Source organism: Anas acuta, chromosome 1 (assembly GCF_963932015.1).
Source record: "Anas acuta chromosome 1, bAnaAcu1.1, whole genome shotgun sequence".
Classification (NCBI taxonomy): domain Eukaryota; kingdom Metazoa; phylum Chordata; class Aves; order Anseriformes; family Anatidae; genus Anas; species Anas acuta.
In genome coordinates, this window is record NC_088979.1 from 195,267,944 (window position 1) to 195,288,337 (window position 20,394).

The 20,394-nt window shown below is 35.2% G+C and overlaps 1 protein-coding gene across 16 annotated transcripts in view; it reads right to left on the reverse strand.

Annotated features, from left to right (window-relative positions):
* Positions 1-20,394, reverse strand: part of PCLO (piccolo presynaptic cytomatrix protein) — a 361,820-nt gene that overhangs the window by 157,718 nt on the left and 183,708 nt on the right. The window lies entirely within an intron of this gene.

The following is a 20,394-nucleotide window of genomic DNA, read 5'->3' on the forward strand; positions in this document are numbered from 1 at the left end:
ACTTTTAATTTTCTTCCTATGCAATCTGAGAATTCTGGCCAGAAAATACTGGTGAGAAAAATTCAGAACAGTTTATACTTATCAGTAGGATATGCATATGCTGAATTAACACCATCTGTTTTCAACTGATATGAGACTACGTAGCAAACTTTCAGCTGTAATTCAGAAAAAGCATCCCCTCTCCAAAAGAAATGAAGTATTAATCTTGTTTTATTGGCAAACAAACAAATAAACAAAAAAAGGTGTGAGGAAATCTTGGCCTTTTCTGCCTATTCTCTGCTACGGACTTCCTCCAACAACTGGTGGTTCACAAGACTCCACATGCTGCTCCACAGCCTTGTTTATTTGCAAGAGCAAGGATTCATCTGCCCAAATGCAGACATAATGTGCAGAGCTAATCTGAGCTACTGAATTGAAAGCAAGCACAATTTTTCTTCAGCTCACTCAAAAATCACACCTGTTTCTCCTACTGTAGAAACAGTCTCACATAACATGGATGTCACCTGTGAGTGTCTCAAGACAGAAGAGGTCAGTCCCACTCCTAGCAGCTGCTGCAGTTCGAATTCCTGCATTTGGCTTTTCATGCAGGAGCTGTTTTGCAGCAGAGTTTTAATCATTTTCACCACACAGGAATCTTACCACCTCTGTGATTCTTCAGAAATGACACCTCTCTTCAGCAGTCAGAGTTTCTGGGCTCAGTTCATTTTGATTGTTCATGCAGTGTTTTCTCTTCTGCACTCCTGATGGTGTGTTTCCCTGGTCTAAGATGAAAGGTGGCAGAGTGAGCAGAGCCCTGATTAATCACTTTCTCTAAAAAGTGGCTCACACTGGACAACAATGTGCATGTAAATCCTGCTGTAAAGCACAGATTAGACAAACACACCAAGTGCCTGACTGCACAATGCAGGTCTTTCTATATGCATCACAGCTGCTCCTCTTTATGTTTCCAGCTCAGCCCTGACTTCATCCACACTGCTGTGTACCTGCAGAACAACTTGCATCAAATCTCCTTCCTCCTTTTTCCAAAAGTGCCTTAACATTTACCATTGCAACATATTCTACCATAGAAAAACACACTTCTGACTCTGCTTTTGTACCATGTATAGCTCTATAAGGCTTTTCAGATTCTTAAGAATCAACAGTTCTTCATGGTGGTGGCACAGCTGTCAAAATACCCAGAATTATGCACTATTAATTAGACAACTATACAGTTGAAGAGCCAGCTCAGTACAACTGGTACAGAAATAAGTCTATGTTATATCAAAACCTAAAGATTCTTTAAAATAAGATGAAGACCTTATTCTGAAACACGTGTTCACATTGCCTAACTCTAAACAACTGATTAGATAGGGAGCCTAAGAAGACTAATGGTGATTATCTTTCTATACCTGTGTTAGATGGCATGATATGACCCTAAGTTCAACTAGAGCCTCATTGTGAAACTGCAGAGATCTCTCTATAGAGGACATGCAAAACAAGGAGAAAAAGGGCTTTAAAACTCAGAGCTAGATTTCATATGAATACTTACATGTAACAGTTTAAAACAGAATTAGGCAAGGCAGAATAGAAACAAAAGGAGGTTTATGAAACTCGCCTTGCCCGCTGATGCCTTGCTTCCAGGCTTCATTCCATTCCAACAACTCAACGGCTTTCTGATCTGCACCAAGTTCTGCATAATCCCCTCCGCCTCAGCTGGACAAGTTGAATTCTCCAACAGCTCAGGTTGTGAACCCATTCCTGTCAATTCTCTGCAGTTTCGCAGTATCTCCCTGAACTTCTGCCTGCAACATTTCCCCCCCGCCCCGTCTCTCCAACTCTCTTTCTCTGAAACAGGAGAACTCCCCCTGAAATATGCTCTGATGCTCCCAGGGTAGGAGCAATCTCTCTCTCTCCAGAAGCTTCCAGCCAACCCAATCCTCTTCCTTTTTAAAGGAATGTAACTGAACCTGACAACAAACACAGAATAGATCATCTGTCACAGATGGCTAAACTTATGAAGTGTGAAAACCACTCACAGTATGTCCAGATTTTCCATTACATTTTTTTTTTTACAAAGTGTACTAGCCAGACCACACAAAAAAACATACCCCTATTCTTGTTTCCATATGAGAATGGCATTTCCAGTTTTATATAAATCCATTACCAAGTGATACAAGTTAAACAAAACCAAATTAACTCCTCCTCCACCCTACCAAAAACCTCACAAAAGCCAGCCTTTCACAGGTAGCATTAATACTGGAATAAATTTATACACAAACTTGCTAAATTACTACAAAACAGAACATCTTTTCATGGAATAACAGTTTCCACTGTGTTATCTGTTTACATTTATACTATTATTTTTTCCAAACTAAAACAAACAAACAAAAATCTAACAGGTATGTAGCGCTTTCTTTTTTTTTTTAAGTTTACTTTTTTTTTTCCCCCATATATATCGTCTATATGTTGTCTGAAGTCTGTTTACATTAAACCAAATTCAACCCATGGAGGTGGGAAATAGACGTCAAATATTTCATAATAATAATATTTAAAACCAGACTGGACATCAGCATCAAGTCTTCACTGAAGAAGTCACTCAGGTCACTTACCTCACTCTTGATCAGCACAACTGTGAATAAAACTGGAAGAAAGTCCTGATTTTAAGAATTAAAAAAAAAAAAAAAAAAAAAAAAAGATAACCTTTATGAATTTATTTATTTATTATGTAGAAATGAGTGTAATTTTTACAGTTGATTGTTTTGGGACTTGTTAACTATGGTTTATATGACTAACACTGAAATTTAGATTCATTTTCAGAAGAGCAAGTGTTTCATTCCTGGATAAATTCAGTCAGATGACAGCCTTGTAATGAATGTGATATTTAATCACACTGTGTAGGGTTAGGGAGGAAGAAAGTTTAATGAATTTTCTTTCTACTGTTTTAATATCAGTTGTACTATTTTAGAATCATGACCTCGCTCTTTCCATTCCTGCTGTAACAAGCAGGATGAGAAGACAGAAATTTGACAAGTTTACTTTTAAACAGTAATGTAGTTGATTCTTGGGTTGGAAATGGCCTTAAGGATCATCTAACTCCAACCCTCCTGCCATAGGCAGGGATGCCACCCACTAGATCACGTTGGCCAAGGCCCCATCCAGCCTGGCCTTGAACACCTCCAGGGATGGGGCATCTACAACTTCTCTGGGCTACCTGTTCCAATGCCTCACTACCCTTACAGTGAAGTCTTTCCTCCTAACACTACCCTTACAGTGAAGTCTTTCCTCCTAATGTCTAGTCTAAATCTATCCTCTTTTAGTTTAAGACCATCGCCCCCTTGTCCTATCATTATCTAGCTGCGCAGAGTCCTTCTCAAATTTTTTATAAGATCTCTTTAAGTATTGAAAAGCTGCAATGATGTCTCCCCAAAGCCTTCTCTTTTCCAAACTGAACATGCCCTGCTCTCTCTGCCTTTCTTCATAGGAGAGATGCTCCAGCCCTCTGATAGTCTTTGTAGTCTTCCTCTGAACTTGCTGCAACAGGTCCATGCCTTTTTCGTGCTAGGGGCCCCAAGGCATTTCAGTATCAAGGTAAACAAGACAAGAACAATTATTATTTAATATTTAGATGTTAAACAAAAAACAAAATAAATGGATGAGCATGACAATGTTTCTTCTAAACCTTCTTTGCAGAACATTACCACTGCAAAGTTTATTAAGGATAAACTTTAGCTAGGTTTATTAAATTCAGATTGGGATATAAACTATTACCCACAAGGCAAAAACCATCCGGGAAAGAGGCCTTGGTTTTTGAAAAGGAGAAAGTCAATAGATGGAAAGATAAGAAATACAGATGTTAAGCAGCTGATTTCTGAAAGTCACCACTCAGTAACAGGTAATAATGTTTAATAGAATGTTTAATAGTATACTGTACTGTATACTGTAATTTCAGGATGCCTACCTGAAATACTAAATAGCTAGGTGTTACTCAGTGATTAATGTAGAAGAAAAACTAGTGTTGGTAATCAACTCACCTATATAAAAACTGTGAGTATAGTTTTTGTTTAAGTTTTTCTCACTGTAAAATAAATCTGTTTTTGTGGAAGCCTTAAGACTATTAGCATTCAAGAGCACCTAGATCTAAATGACAAACTTCATAACACTGTTTTTATTTTGCACTTTGCAAAGTATGAATACGTTTGGTATCAATCTAAGGCAACCAAAGTGACACCACTTAACTGAAATATTTTGATCCTGCATCATAGTTAATGCTTTAAGGGGCTCAGACTTATTTATTTATTTGCTAAGAATGGCAAAAGGTTATTGTTCAGTGTCAATCAAGCACTGATTTTAGAACCCTGTACATATCAGGATAGAGATTATCAAGTCATCTCCCATGATACAGATTTCATTTCTGGATTATCGAGGCAGGAACCTAACAGTTTTTACAGTATTTTCAGATTATTTATGTTCGTAGAACCATGGTAAGCATGTAAACAAAAAAGAATAATCTTTCTATAAGCTCTACAGAATATGTAATGCTTACAGAACCAGCTGTTTCAATATTTCAGCAGGAAACATTAAATCCTTTAATTCTCAGATATCTCTTATGGAATCTGAATGCACAGTAATCATTATAGTACCTCAATGTACATATAGCAGACAGGAGCCAGGCTGGCTGAATAGTGATGATGATTATCTTGACTGTTGAATTGTCAATGCTATTTACCTTACTACACATTATCTAGGAGCTCTGTGTAATTATTTATTGTCTTGTTTGAACATCAATTTGCAGATAAACACTAAGTACTGTTAGGATGATGATTTTTTTCTTCATCTGCCCTGGAAACAATACATGACTTTATATCTGACCATAGCCAACATTTTTAAACTGCATTGCTTTTCCACCACAATATCGATCCCTTCTTATAGCATTTTACAAATTACATGTTCATGAAATATAACATCTACAATGCTGTAATACAGTAATGATTTCAGAGATGTAGGACATCAAAGAATTAGAAAATGGAATATGTATACAACATATTTTAGCATAAAGTAGCATAAGAAGAATAATGTTTTTAAATTGTAGAACAATTGAAACCTCAGGACCAAGTCATGAAAAATACACTGGCACAAGGGTTTCCTCCAAAAGCAAACCTTGAGCTCTGTGTAAGAAGATTTTGAAGAGGACAGAAAAGGTAATGCCATTACTTTCTTACATGCTCATATATCTGGGCCAGAGCATAAGAAAAGCCTGTTCCAAGAGAAATTTCCTCAACACCTATGCTCATGGAGCAAAACCACAGCAGAATCTTTCTATACAGTAGTTCTCAAAGAACGTTGGAAAAATGCTACACCATTTCATATACATGGGTCTTATACATGAGGAATGCAACCTGTCTTGTAAAAATATTGTGTTTATATACAGAACTTATGGATTTTCTTTCTGGAAATTCTCTTTCTTACCCCAGGGATCTAGGTGATTTGTAACCCACCTAGTTATTTGAAAGACAGCTTGCTCTATACTTTGAAGACATACAGTGTGAGAAAGTTTGCTGTAAAGAGCTTTAAAAACAGAAGGCAAACTAAGTATATGTCTATAGAAGCAGAATACCTCTTAACCTGGATCACAAGTTATCACACCACACTTCTGGTGTGCAAGCTGAAGTTGTAAATATATTTCTGCTAGGAAGTTCTGCTGATCGCAATTTTGCTGAAACAATTACACAGCTTCAGGATAGAGCTGGTTCTACCTTAGCCTTAATGTTTGCCTATCACACACAAGTGCTGTCACTTAAAGTTTACTTATGGCTGTTAGATCCTTCCAACCTGTACCTGTGATAGTATCTGTGATTTTTAGCTGGTCCATTATAATGAATAATAACTTTAAAAACAACAAGGAAGATACTTAATCAACAGTGACAACAGCAAATTCAGTTGCTCAAAATAAAGAAAGGAAAAACCCATGAAAGGAAGATGCAAAAGAAAAGCCATATGCATAATACATTCTTCTGGTAGGGTTTATGCATGCAAAAACATGACCCCTTCATCTGCTTCCAAGGTTAAATATGCAACACTTTTCAACATAGTGTTGGTCACACTATGCTGAAAAAAAAAAAGCTCTCCCATGGACATTTTCATTGCCCCTGTTACTACAAGACTTAAAAGAATAGAATGTGGAAAATATAATAACTGTGGCTTCTGAATTCCATAAAACATTTAGAAATCAGTTCTGACTACTTTTTTATTGCTTGCTTTCTTTACTTGCTTTACTGCTCTTCTTCCTGTCATCAATACCTGTTATGCGTCCAGCTGTAAACACGTGTTCCCTTCTTTGATTGTTCATTTTTAATTCAGATTATGTGGGTTTTTCACACTTCTTGGAGGCATGAGGAAGGAACAGAATGAACAGTGATGAAACAACTCATCAAGAACAAGGCTAGTCATCCCCTTCTTCAGGTCTAACAATAAGGAAAGAAAGGTTCATGAAGAAATGCACCTTTGTAGAATGGGAGTCCAAGAGGTCCTCAGACAACATGGACTGAGAGAGTAAAAATGACAAACTCTCTGAGTACAGTCAGTATGTGGGATAAAAAGTAGTATCCCTATAATAGCTAAGAGCAATAAAAGTGAAGAGAGGAAATGGAGACTGAGGTGAGGTTCTAACTGGGACCATATTACTAAACCTAAAGACAGAAACTAGTGTATCATCTTGACAAAAACAGGAGTTACAATGATAAATACAATAACTTATGTCTTTATAACAGTGTTCTTACAATAACTAAAACTTTATACCTGATTAGATCATTGCAAGTTGAAGCAATAATAAATATACTAGTAATCAGTAATACTAACTGGAAAATAACAAGGTTCATTATAAAATGGTCTATTAGATCCTACCTCCAGGCTGTGTGTAAATGTTTTGTTGTTTTTTTTTGTTGTTGTTTGCTTGTTAAAAAAAAAACAAAAAAACAAAAAAAGAAGAATAAGAAGACATACAAGCTCTCTAATGTTCAGAAAAATGTTTAAAAAAAGGTAAAAATTTCGATAACAGCAACAGAACCATAACAATATCCTCATTTAGGAGAAAGATTTTTGGATTTCAAAGTATTCTGAGTATTCTTACAGGAGAATATACAATAAAATAGTGTCTTAATAATGATTCAGGTTTTGTCTTGGATCAAGACTTTCAGGGAGTGTAACATTGTCAGACTATTGGTTAGGCCTAACCCTAAGGAAAATATTATGGAGAGAGTGGGAAAGGAATTTATTCAGTAAGACAATATTTCATAGAATCATAGCATGGTTTGCATTGGAAGGGACCTTAAAGATCTAATTCCATCCCCCCTGCCATGGGCAAGGACATCTCCCAGTAGATCAGGTTGCCCCATCCAACCTGGCCTTGAACTCTTCCAGGGTTGGGGCATCCACAACTTATCTGGGCAACCTCACTACCATCAAAGTAAAGTATTTCTTCCTAATATCTAATATAAATCTACCCTTTCTGAGTTTAAAGCCATTACCCCTTGTCTTATAACTACAGTCCCTGACAGAGTTCCTCTCCAGATTTTCTGTAGCCCCCTTTGGGTACTGGAAGGTTGCTATCAGGTCTGCCTGGAGTCTTCTCTTCTCCAGGCTGAGAACCCCCAACTCCTTCAGCCTGTCTTCATAGAAGAGGTGTTCCAGCAACTAACTAGAAGAATTATTTTATTATTAATACTTATTATTTGAAATTGTTCCAGCAATTAGAAGAAAAGTGAATAATTAAGAAAAATAGATTATTAATATTAGAAAAAATATCTTTTAGTAAGATCTGTTATGTTGTGAAATAGTCTAGCTGTGAAGAAACTACTTTTAACTCAAAATAGGAGAAAAAAAAAGTAAATATGGCTAAAAATAATGAATGACTTGCAATAATAATTAAAATAATAATGACTTGCAATTTTTTACTGTTTAAAGATCAACTAATAAAGCATAGTTTCCCAATAGAGTATTTTTTATTCTTAGGATTCTTAATATTTCTTATGGATACTCCATATTTATTAAGTCCTTTTTTTTCTTTATTAGATAATTACCATGTTTCTGTCATATGCCACTTTGTGGCCCTCACCATCCTCTGAGTGAATAATTTCCTCCTAAATCTAAAAAGATACTTTCTAACATATCAATTAATTCTCCCGAATACACTTATACTAGATTTTGTCTCTACAATGATGTCAGATATTTACTTGTTAATTTCTCAGAATTTTACATCACTTATACATTAGAGGTCAATAAACAAATGTTAGCTTTTATTACAAAAGGATGGTCTCTCAAAATTGCAGTTTATCCAATAAAAAACAAAACAAAACAAAACAAAAATAGGAAAAAAGACAATATTTTAGTGGAGAAAAAAAAATCCATCTGTTTCCCAAATTACTTCAGTCTAATTAGTGGGTTTGACAGGTTAATGGAGGGCATAGGATAGTGTTTCCTGAACTGTGCATTTCTTTATAAAGCAGCATAGAAATGTTTGAGGGAAAATAATTTACTTCTGATGTGAACCAGCCCAACAGCTTGATGAGTGTTATATGACAAGAGTCTAAGGGAACTGCTGTCTTCAACTCTCAAATATGGGATTACTGAACATGGAACCACATCCTTCTAAGAGATGTATATTGGAGGGCAAATATCACAAGTCACTTAGGGTAAATTAAGAATTCTTCACCATGAGAGCAATGAAGTCACAGAACAGGATGCCCAGAGAGGCTGCGAAATCTCCATCCTCAGAGATTTTCAAACTTAACTGGACAAGCCCTCTAGCTACCCCTAACCTTGAAATTAGCCCAGCTTTGAGGTGTAGATCTCCGTAGATTCTTCCCAGTCTAATGATTGGGTGATCCTTTTTTCAGTCACTGTGATGTCTGAGGAGCTTAGCTAATTAATGTTTTCAAAACATAATATGGACACCAACATTCTGATGGATTTATTGCCAAGATGCTGTGGAAGGTGTAAAACAGTAGGGACTGCAGTATTTATTTTTATTAAATAAAAGCTTGAATGTAGGCAAGGGCATTCTATAACTGAGTGTGGTTGAGATGAAAAATACTGTTAGTCATGTCTGCAAAATACCCTCCAAAAAAAAAAAACTTAGCTTTTTATATATATATACACATGTATAAAGTAGAGGTATTACTACACACATACATACATATATATATATATATATATATATACACACATATATATGAAGTAAAATATGTTACTTTTGTAACTTTGTCACAACTTTTTGTTTTCATCAGTGAGCTCTTGGAACAAATGATGAAGAAATGGAAAAAAGAGGTAACTGCCTGAGTTACGATTCTCTCATACAGACAATGTTCAAACAGGCTGTAAGAACATAAGGACTCTGAGCAGCCTACACTACTGCTGTCAAAAAAATGACTTTTACTGCCTAAAGAAATATCTGGAAACATTACTATAAAACTCTTTATTGTACTATATCACTGATGAAATGAGCAAAGGACAAAGATGAAATGAGCAAAGGCAGTGATTCCTCTCCACTATTTCTATAAGGCCTATGTCTATAATTTCTATATTTCTGCTACGGATTCTAGCTAAAAGGACCATCAATATGATGTAAGTGATTAACACAGACAGTCAAATTTGTGAAAAAGACAGCCGTTAGTTCCAACTTTAACTCAGACAAGAAGTATCATTTTATTTCTGTTATCTGTTATATATATGTGCATATTCTGTTATATATATGTATATGCGTATACATATATATGTATATATATATATACATATAAAAAAACACTATGCAAAAGGATATAGAAAATGTGTTCCACAAGCTTATGGAGCAAATACTATTTATGAGCTACCTTGAGGCTTACATCATTATGTTTAATGAATGCTATACAAGACTTGAAAATAAACAACACGGCTCAAATTCATCTGCTCTATATGAGGCTTAAACTTCATGTGGGTAACTTTTGTTCTAATTCCCCCTGTCCATCCCCCTGTCCATCACCTTTTCTGACTATCTTTATTAATTGCTGAGTATCTAAATCAAGCAGTTGTCTCAATTTAGAGAAATCAGAAAAATTAAATTTCTTATCTCAAAAAGATTGAGGAAATCCCCAGAATTTAATCCTCCTTCAGGTCTTCCTCCATAGTAGTTATTTTCAAACCCTGCCTTTACTTTTAGTTAATGGATAGCCCATTTTATGATCTTGCACCAGGGAGAAGGCTTGCCAGGCAGTGTAAGAGCACCAGCACACTCAATGCCCGAGTCAGATTCAACATTAGTGAATGAATAAGTTGCCAAGTGAGTAAGGTGATATAATAAAAGCTGTACTTCAGTAGGAACGACTTAGACTGGATGAGAGAATGTGTCAAAAAGGGACCGTCTGGGAAACAGAATTAGGGTTTAGCAAGGAGATTAGATAGAAGATATGGACAGATGGGGAATATGAACAGAAATTGAACCAAGACCCAAATTCCATCTGTACAGAATGCAAGAAGTTCTGATGGAAGAGAGCCAAGAGGCTGGCTTCCTCTGTAGTCTCATATAGAATGAGAGAACGAATATGAAGAAATTTCAGGCTCTGCATTATTTCACAGACATGTCTAAGCCATATCCTGTGACAATGTTTCAGACTTATTCCTCTATTTGGAGTTTCTAAATGGCTGAATTAGACATCACAGCACTGAGCATACTAGCTACTGTTAATTCCTGTCTTGGAGCCTCATTCTAAATGCAGGCACTGTAACTACTTACCATGACTTTACAGATCCCACTGTCTGAGCTGAACAATTGCAGCAGGTAAAATCACTTTTCATGAGACCATGGAATTCAGCTGACTGAAGGCAGTTTCAGTGATTTAGAAGAATCTCTTTGTAGCTGAACTGTAGTAGAACAGTTCTGCTGTAGTAGAACTGTTGTTCCCTTGGAATATTTCTGTCTGCAGATTATAACAGTCTGTTATAGTGACCAAGTCAGGTGTGACCTTACACCATCAATATCTAACACGAAACATGATCTTTCATATCCTTCCTATAGGAAGATGCTAGACCTCTCTAGGCTTCTGAAGAGAAATGTAAAGAGGAAAGCAAAATGGGGATAAATGACATTTCATCTAAAAGGAATGAGGCAGGTATCATTTAAGTTATCTAATTATAAACCTATTTTCTTCATCCCAGCTTCCTACCTTATAAAGAACTGTATCACTGAAGTCACTGAGCCCCACTAGGCCTTAGTGGATAGTTTATTCAAGCACTCTGTGACAAATGCTGTATCAATACAAATTGACAGTAATAATGTAGATATCAATGTGTAGTAAGAGTTGTGAATACTAACAAAAGGTGTATTTAATCTTAGAATTCATTTTTTAAAGCTAATGCTCTTACTCTCTGCTCAAAATTCTTGGCTTGAAAACGAAATAAGTCATGTAGGTTATCCTTCTATGATACTCCCAATATTCAGGTAACAGTCTCATTCTAATATCTTTATCCTAAAGTATATGTTACTGCAGTTATGGCTTTCTTCTTATCTACTATATATCCAACATGACAAATTGATATAATCCTTTTCCTGCCTTCATTGGACACAAACAGTGGTTAGAAGCTGTCCCATTTATAGTTATGTTTAACACAGTGAAAGACTATTGTACAGCTTTGGTATTCTTCTTTCTAGACCAAAACAGCCAGATTCTTCAGCCTTTTATCCAAGGTCTTGTTTTCTAAATCTTGTATCCTTTCCTTTTCTCTCAATTCTGATTTTTTTTCCCCACTCTTTCTAATTCATAAATGGTGCTGACCTAAACAACATCTAGTATCATAGCTGAAGTCTCACTAACCACTGACTAGAAACTGAAAAAGGTACAAAAATTACTACACATCTTATATATTGGAAAGTTGACAGTGCTTCCCAAGAACACTGCTACTATTTGTGCAAGCACTTCATAGTTTTAAGTCATGTCTGAAGTCTTACTACTACACCTGAACATTTTATTTTTTTTACCTGTAGTGTCTGTACCATTGCTGAATTTGATTTTGAATCATTGCTCCAATATGCAATTCTGCTTTCCGAAGTGATTGGGATTCCTGTACTGAATTGATTTGCAGATGGTATTTTTTGCAGAGTATTTTTTCCATACTATAAATTATGATTAAATTATTAAAGAGTCAAGTCTATGAGAAACGTTTTTTGCCCCACTTAAACAGTGACCACTTGACAGTGATCAATTTGACCTGAGATATCTACTTTCAGTTGGCAGATGGAAAGTTCAGCTCCATTAAAAAATAGTAATTGCTAAAATATTAGCTTATAAATATATAATGTTATACTGGAGTAAGAAATTAAAGAAGTGAGATAGAATGAATTATTTGAGTCAGAATCTCACACAACATGTAAAACCTTATGCCTACATCTAAAATCTTAGTTTATTTCACAATTGTATATACAGTTATCTTAACAATTTCCCTTTAATATGAAATCACTGATTCAAAAAATCAATGTCAAAATGAAAGCATAAAGAGCTTTCAAGTTTAGGTCTGCCATAGGCAAGGAATTAATTTCAAAAAATACCTATGAGATGTTCTTACCCGACATGGCTATGTGAAGCACTATGGCAACAGAAAATCTGACCTAGCCAGTATTTCTAGCGATGAAATGCAAAACTTCAGAGCTCTGTTTGATGATTTATTAAGTTAATATAGATTAAGTTAAGATATATTAAGTTAATAATGCAGCAATGAGTATTAACACACACATATCCAAGACATTATGGACTAGCCTCATTTCATTCTTCTACATTTCTACTTTTTGAGGTGATCGTAGGGACATATATGCAAAGCATATATTGCTTTGCATATACATATATTATCTATATATATATTTAGGGGACAATTCAGAGGTTTAAGATTTTCAGTAGCTCATATGCTACAGATAAATTAATCACAGACAAGAATAGAGAAAATATCCACAGCTATCAGAATTTAATAACATGTATCCGTTTAAATTCTAATGATTTGATTACACAGAATAATGCTCTCAGTACTGGTAAACCACACACGGTTTTTTAAACAAAGCAAAACAAGAAACAAAGAGAATTTTAAATGCATTGATTTGTGTTAAAGGAATTTCCTAAAAGTTTTAAGATAGCAAACATCTTTTTACTGCTCTGAATATTTAGCTATATATACATGTATATATATATATATATATATTAGCTATCTTCAAATAGGACATATGAGAAACTTTTTTCTTTTTTTTTTTTGCCAAGAACATTTAAACATTTAATCACATTTGGCCAATCAAGACAATATTTTTAAAAAAATATCTTAATGATGCGACAGTAATAAGTGTTGGAATTAAAGGCATTACGCTAATACTTTGACAAGAACAAATTCCTTGGTTTTCTCTAGTTATTGTATGTTAGTACAATTTGCAGGGAGGATTTTGAGCATACCAACTAGATTTCTTATGGAGAAAACTAAACAGGAAGCTCTGTTCTAACTGTGTCTCAAATGTGCTCAAATCGCAGTAGGGGAGACCAGTCCAAATCAATGACTTTTTGGACAACATCAAACCACAATATAAACCAGTTCCAGTGTTAGAGTCCCCAGCTGCATAAGGTATACTTGTAGGGGCTTTAGCATCAGCTGATGTGATCTGTTGTTCTGCTTTTAGTATACCAAATGATTTGCTAACAAAGCATACTCAGTGCTTCCTTTGTAGGAAGCTTTTGTAGATGCTGGTCTTTTGCTAAACTGTTCTTCCTGAGGATGTATATCCATTTTCTCAGTACACTATAATTTTCCTGAGCTTCTGTTAAAAGTGCTCATAAGAGTCAACAGAATGACATGCAGGAAGTCAAACTTGCCAGCAGAACATTCGAGAGAAACTCTCTTGAATTCAGTCAGGTTATTCCCTGGCCATCTAGACAAGCAATGAATTACACTAGTAATTTTTTACCCTTATCCTATTTATTCAGATAAACTACTGTATTCCATGTCTTGATAAACAAGAAAAGTCTGAGGCAAAACAGAGTTGAAGTAGGTCAGGGTAAGGATTTGTGGCCATGGGTGCTTTTTCAATGTGTAGATGAGAGCTGGCTAATGGGGAGATGGATGAACTGTCAGCACATGAGAAAAGGCCCACATGACAGAAGACCTAGGCTCTTTGTTAACTCTGCCATAAATCTCAGGCTGTATTACAGATTGTGAAAGATACCATTTGAAAAGCAAGAAATTGAATATCATAATAATTTTCTCTTATGAATGAGTGTCCCTTCATTAAAAAGAAAATACTTGAAATCAGCTAATTTAAAAGTAACAGACAATTCAGAGTGACCCAGTTAAATGTTCTTTAGAAAATAATGTTTATAGGATATGTTGACCAAATGCAGGATAGTTTTTCTGTTTTGAAGATGAGACAGATGGAAAAAAAAGATGGCTTATTTGAGTCACAGAGAGGTTATTCCAAAGGATTTCAAATACAGCACAGGAAGCAGTAGCTTGAAATGTTAACAGATCTCTAAACTGCAAATACATCAAAACTTCAACGGAAAAAAGTAATAATAAATCTAGCTAAAAACTTGTAGTTAAAGGAGAAGATAGATATTTTGCTAATTGCATAGGAATAAAAGATGATCAAGAATTGTCTTTATATGTGAGATCCCAAATTTCAGGTTATTTTTTTTAATTTATTTATTGTATTTTATGTTTTGAAATGCAGAGGAGAAATGGTGTGCAGCAAGAATCAGTGGCCTTTGTCTCCCAGTACATTGCTGTATTGGACTGACACTGCTACTTTAAAAATGCCTTTTTAAAGAATATCTGAATGAGAAGAAAGATTAGTTATATGAATATGAAACAGGAAACTCTTTTGAAAGTAATTCAAAATAGGATAAAGAAAGCCAGGCTTATACACATTTTTCTGCACCTCCAATGAACACAACTAGGCATACTAGCATTTGACTTGATATTCAAGCACAAAAAGAATTCACTGGGTACATCTACACCTTCTCTGGATTTCTGGCCTAAGTTCAATCTCAAAATATGATCTGACCATAAGCAATGAACCAGCTTCATACACAAGCTACAGGGCACTCTTCAGGGATGTAGAAAACTACACTGTGTGCCTATCCAGAACCAGTGACTTAGCCTGTTGCTAACTGTTAAGACACTGTTAAGCTGACCCAAGTGAGCAGTTAATGAACTGCGTGAAAACCATACAAATCATGCAAATCAGGCCACTCCCAGACTATGCTTTAAGACTGGTGTATGCACAGTCAAAATGAAGGACCTGTTGTCACCATTGCCTGAAGAAGAATTTTGAAGAGTTTTGTTAAACCACAGCCCACAGATGTCATTTAGATTTCCCGGAAGCAAAGGAAAAACAAACAAACAAACAAACAAACAACAACAACAAAACTTGTTCTTTAAATCTAGGTTACTCTTACATCATACTACCAAAGCCAGTTCCTCACACAACACACTGCTATACTTAAACCCAAATAATTGCTGTTTCTGCATGAGGCAATGGTCATGTTATATTTAAAGGTAACTTTCTTTTAAGGGGAAAAAAATATTCTTCATTTTTTCCAGACCAAATCATGGGACTATACTGGAAAATTAAGTCACTGAATGAAGCCTTCTGTAGCTGCAATCATGTAACCACATATATCACAGACCAAAAATAACTTCTAAGTATTTTACAATAAATACAAGAGCTATAACAAACTACCACCCAAGAAGCATAACTACAACAAGAAACCAAGGGAAACACCAATGTCCTGGTAATAGCAGAAACTCTGTTACCTGAAATTCTGGAACAACACTAAGAAAGGAACCTAGTTCCTGCTTCTGAGGAAGGTAGACAAACAGAAACACCCAACCCAAAACCATGCAATTATCCCAAGGTTTTATCTCTGTTCATTACGCAAGAAGAACTTTCTTCAATATCATACAGATCTGATTATCAGTTTAGTCCAAAAAGACAAGCAAAGCATCATAGATATGATATACAGAAGGTTTTAATTATACTGGGAGACACTACTTTTTTTCCCCTCTCCAGTGCCCAGATGTACAGCACATCTGATGTAGGAAAAGACAGCCCAAATTACCGAGGTCCTAACCTTCAGTTTTAAAGAAGAAAACAGATGAAAACACATTCTTTGTAGTTGAAAACATTAAGTGATATCGAGCACGAAATGCTAACAGGACCATTCAAAATAGACACAGCTCATCTAAAAGTAACATACAGTAAGTATCTATCCAAACCATTATGTAACTTTAATGATTAAAATTATGAATTATGTTGCCATTACAGTATCATGATCAAGGCAGAAATGTCACGGTACAACATAGATGTTAATAAGGTACATTCCACTAACTTGATTTTAAACTGAGGACAGTGATAGATTACAGAGAACAATATTTTCTGTAATTTACTTTTACGTTTATTATGTATACATAACAGGTGCTATGCATCTGAGGCAACACTTTCAGATCTGTCACTTTGTGTCGTTGAAATCAATTATCAGTACAGTACTAATGAAGATAAAACATAGATTACTGTGATTCAGCATTTAAAAAAATGACAAAAATGGTATTAAAAAAATTCTGCTCTTACTAAAGCAATAGGTGAAGTTTTTTGTTGTTTTTGGTTTGGTTTGGTTTGGTTTGGTTTGGCTTTTGTTTAACCTAAATAAATAATCTTTGGAGATTTTTCTTGAAATCATTGTCTTTTTTAGCACAGTATGAAGATTTGAATTATATTTGCCCTACAGTAGCAGCAACTAACATTGGACAAAAAACTCAAGAAGTCTTTCGTAACTCTCTTAATAAATAGATTGATAGAATTTGCTCAAACTGTGGATGCTTAAATACACAGTTTCTACCCTGAAGCTGGCAGGCTGTTGACAGATGTGTCTTTGCATTAGTTTCACTAATACAAACACTTCTTCTGAGGCTTTATGCACTGCTTAAGGTGTAGATGTTGTATGAGAGTGACAGTTCATGTGCAAGATCTCCTGCCATTTGCTTTAGTTTAGCTGAGCAGGCATTTTACATCCAAAGGCAAAAAAGCAGACAACTTCCATCTTTGATTATACGTACGCAACATGTACAAGTGCTGAAGTTGACTGTGACTGGCATGTGACTTGATCTGTGATGCACTGGTATAAAGCTATTTCTTTATTAAACTAGTCAGGTACTCACTTTTTTTTTAGTTTGTTGTTGTTTTTGTTGTTGATGCTGTATAGATAAATTTGAATCACTGCTTCCAAACTCTACTAAGACTTCCTTGTGCCCCCATGGCACTAAGACTTCTATGTGCCCCACTGTTATGGCATCACTCTCCATAGAATCCTACCACACACAGCTGCTAGGCAGCCTATAAAAGGCAGCATCAAGAAGGTCATTTCCACTGGGAGTTCAAGTAGCACAAAGCTTCACAAGGAGGAATAATAATATCTTTGAATGGTAACAATTCTAGATGGGTGTCTTCCGTGAGTCTTTTTTCATGCTGGCAACCTATATCTCACAAATTTTCCTTGACACAGCTACACTGGATTACTCACAGAACTGCACACTATGCAAGAATCATCAAAGAAAATAAAATGGAAAGAAATGTTCTTACTTCAGATTAGTAGGAAGGCATCACCTATGTTCACTCTATGTTCATGGCAACTGAGGCAATAACTACTATAGACAGCAATGGAAAATGTAAACATATAACTTGCTATCTCAACATTAAATGTGCTGTCACTGAAAGAAATATTTTTTGATACTTATAATTACATGATTAGCAGGCAGATTATTTTTCAGCCTTTCACTTATACTAGATTGGATAAAACATTGTAATGATTTCCTACAAAAGGTAAATTAAAGAACATAAAGTTATATTTACAACAGCAGTTGTAAAAAGCAGGGGTATCATTTCATCATCTTATCCATAGTCTCCATAATCTTTTTCTTGAAATGTTATAATAAATGCATTTTTAAATGGAAGAAAGACATGAATGATGAAAGTGGAGGACAAAATGTCATTTCACTGTAATCTTTAGACAGGATTTTAAGACCAATTTTATTCTTTCCCTTATAGGCTCATTGATTGCATAAGGATAAACATTTTTGATAAACTGTCATAAAACGAAGCCTGTGAAACACGCACAGGAACATATGAACACCCTTTTCACCTGCCGTATTTTTAAATGGAGACAAAGACATAACCCTGAAATGAGAACTATTAAAAATGTGATGGGATATCCATCCATGCAAAAAATATTCCTGTACATACTCCATTTCCCTAAGGTACTGAAAGATCAATCTTTCATTTCTTTTTTTTTTTTTTTTTTTTCCTTTATATTCAACATCGTCCTCTTATTCTGAGTGACCCGTTTGAAAAGTTTTTCTGCACTAAACTTCATTGTTCTCAATGATGTATGTGATCTCTTCTACTTTTCCCTTTTACAATTAGGTCATTAGGTGCTCTCCAGTCATGAGGCAAAAAAGGGTAAACAGAGAATTTACACGAGAATTTTAACTGCTACGGACACTGTACAAAGAATGAACAAAATGTTGCAGTCCCTAATATATTTCAATGTTGATGAAACATTGTAGTTTCAGAACTAGTAGGATAATCCAAAAATGATCTTGTATTTAGACTCAAGTACAACAACAGTATGTTGTTGCAACAACACAAATCTGCTCCTGAAAAAAATTCTGATTCTATGATTCTGTGATTCTATGAAAATGTCAACAGATTATGCACTTTGTAAACAGTGCCACTGTGTGTATACCGACTTTCAGAAGGAACTTCTGAGGGAGGGTAATAAGGCACAATGGAAGAAATCATTGTCTGCCAAGATGTTACAGTCTTAAAACCAGGTTCTCACTATCAAAAAAACATAGTTCTGCTGAAGAGAATACTGTAAGCCTTATGGAAACTGAAGATCCCTGCTTTCTACCATAACTGGACTGAGTAACTGAGAACTGAAACTAACAAACTTCCAAAGCAAATTATCCCAATATTTTTCAGATTCTGATGATGCCATTAGATCACTCTCTGAAACTTTCTTTTTATGTATTCTTGTTTATCATGTATCTCTTCTGCTCCTTTATTTTTCATCTGATCCCAGACAAAGCTAACTGAACATAAGAACCTACATCGGAAAAAATAATGCTTAACACTTCACATAACATCAGGGCTGAAAGCTGCCATGGCGGTCACGGCAAGTTTGCAGAGTAGCTTTCCCACCATCTGCCACATGACACAGTTAGTGCAGCCCACTTTAAACTATGGAAGATTTTTACTTTCCTTGTGTTTGCCTACTTGCACTTCAAATTCTATAAAAAAAATAAAATCCATAAAAAGTCCACCTCTTTCAGTTAGATTACTTTGACACATGGACTATTTCTGCTTGATAGCTGCGTACTAATAAGAACAGCATATCTCATTACTGTTTGTGATGAGGGCAAAACTGTAATAGCCATATGAGTAAGTACTGAACATATATACATACAAGCCCTTTGTTTCTATGTCTTGATTAATAAATACCGCATGTGTTCAAGCTCTAATGTAAAAGCCTTTAAACAATCAGTGCCTCATATAATTTATCATCCACCATCATACAAACTATACAATTCGCATTAAATATATATGTATCTATAAAATAAGTGAACATTTGTTATCAGTAATAGTTTCACTGCAGTGCCAGTTATTTTACAATATTAATACCTACTTTCCAAAGTCTAGTACAACCCAACAATTTCTAACCTGTGAACAACGCTCCTTAAGATGCTTTTCCAAGGCCTCTATATGAAATGAGTATTTGTGTTACTGTTTCTCACACTGTTAATCCTGCAATAGGGATATGGAGTTGATATGGAATACCAATGCCATGACTACTGTTTTCCCTTCAAACTTCAAAGAATGGTTTTGAAACAGTAACGGTATAGAAATTACTTAATGTCTGCATAAATATGTAAAGCTGCAGAAACTGCTTACAATAGGGGCCTTGAAGGGTATAACCAGACAAACCCTTAGCTGAAAGTCACCACAAAATATCAAACAGGGATAAACCCACTTTATTCTGTCCAGTCTGTACTAGAGAATATACTTCACAGATTATTCACAGATATTCACAGTATTCACAGATAACTGAACATAAAAAGTAAAAATTACTAAAGAACCTGAATGGCAGCTCTCCTAGAGCTCTCACAAATAAGATACTGAGCCTGCAACTGACAGAAGGGAATAGACTCAGACAAATGGACTGCCAAGAACATGTTAAATATTGTGGTTTTGTTTGTTTGTTTGTTTGTTTTTAATTCACCAAGACTACTTCCTTTCATTCATAAATAATGGATTGATTCACAAATCAAAAATCTTACTTCTCAAGGAGAAGGGATACTGCAGAAATA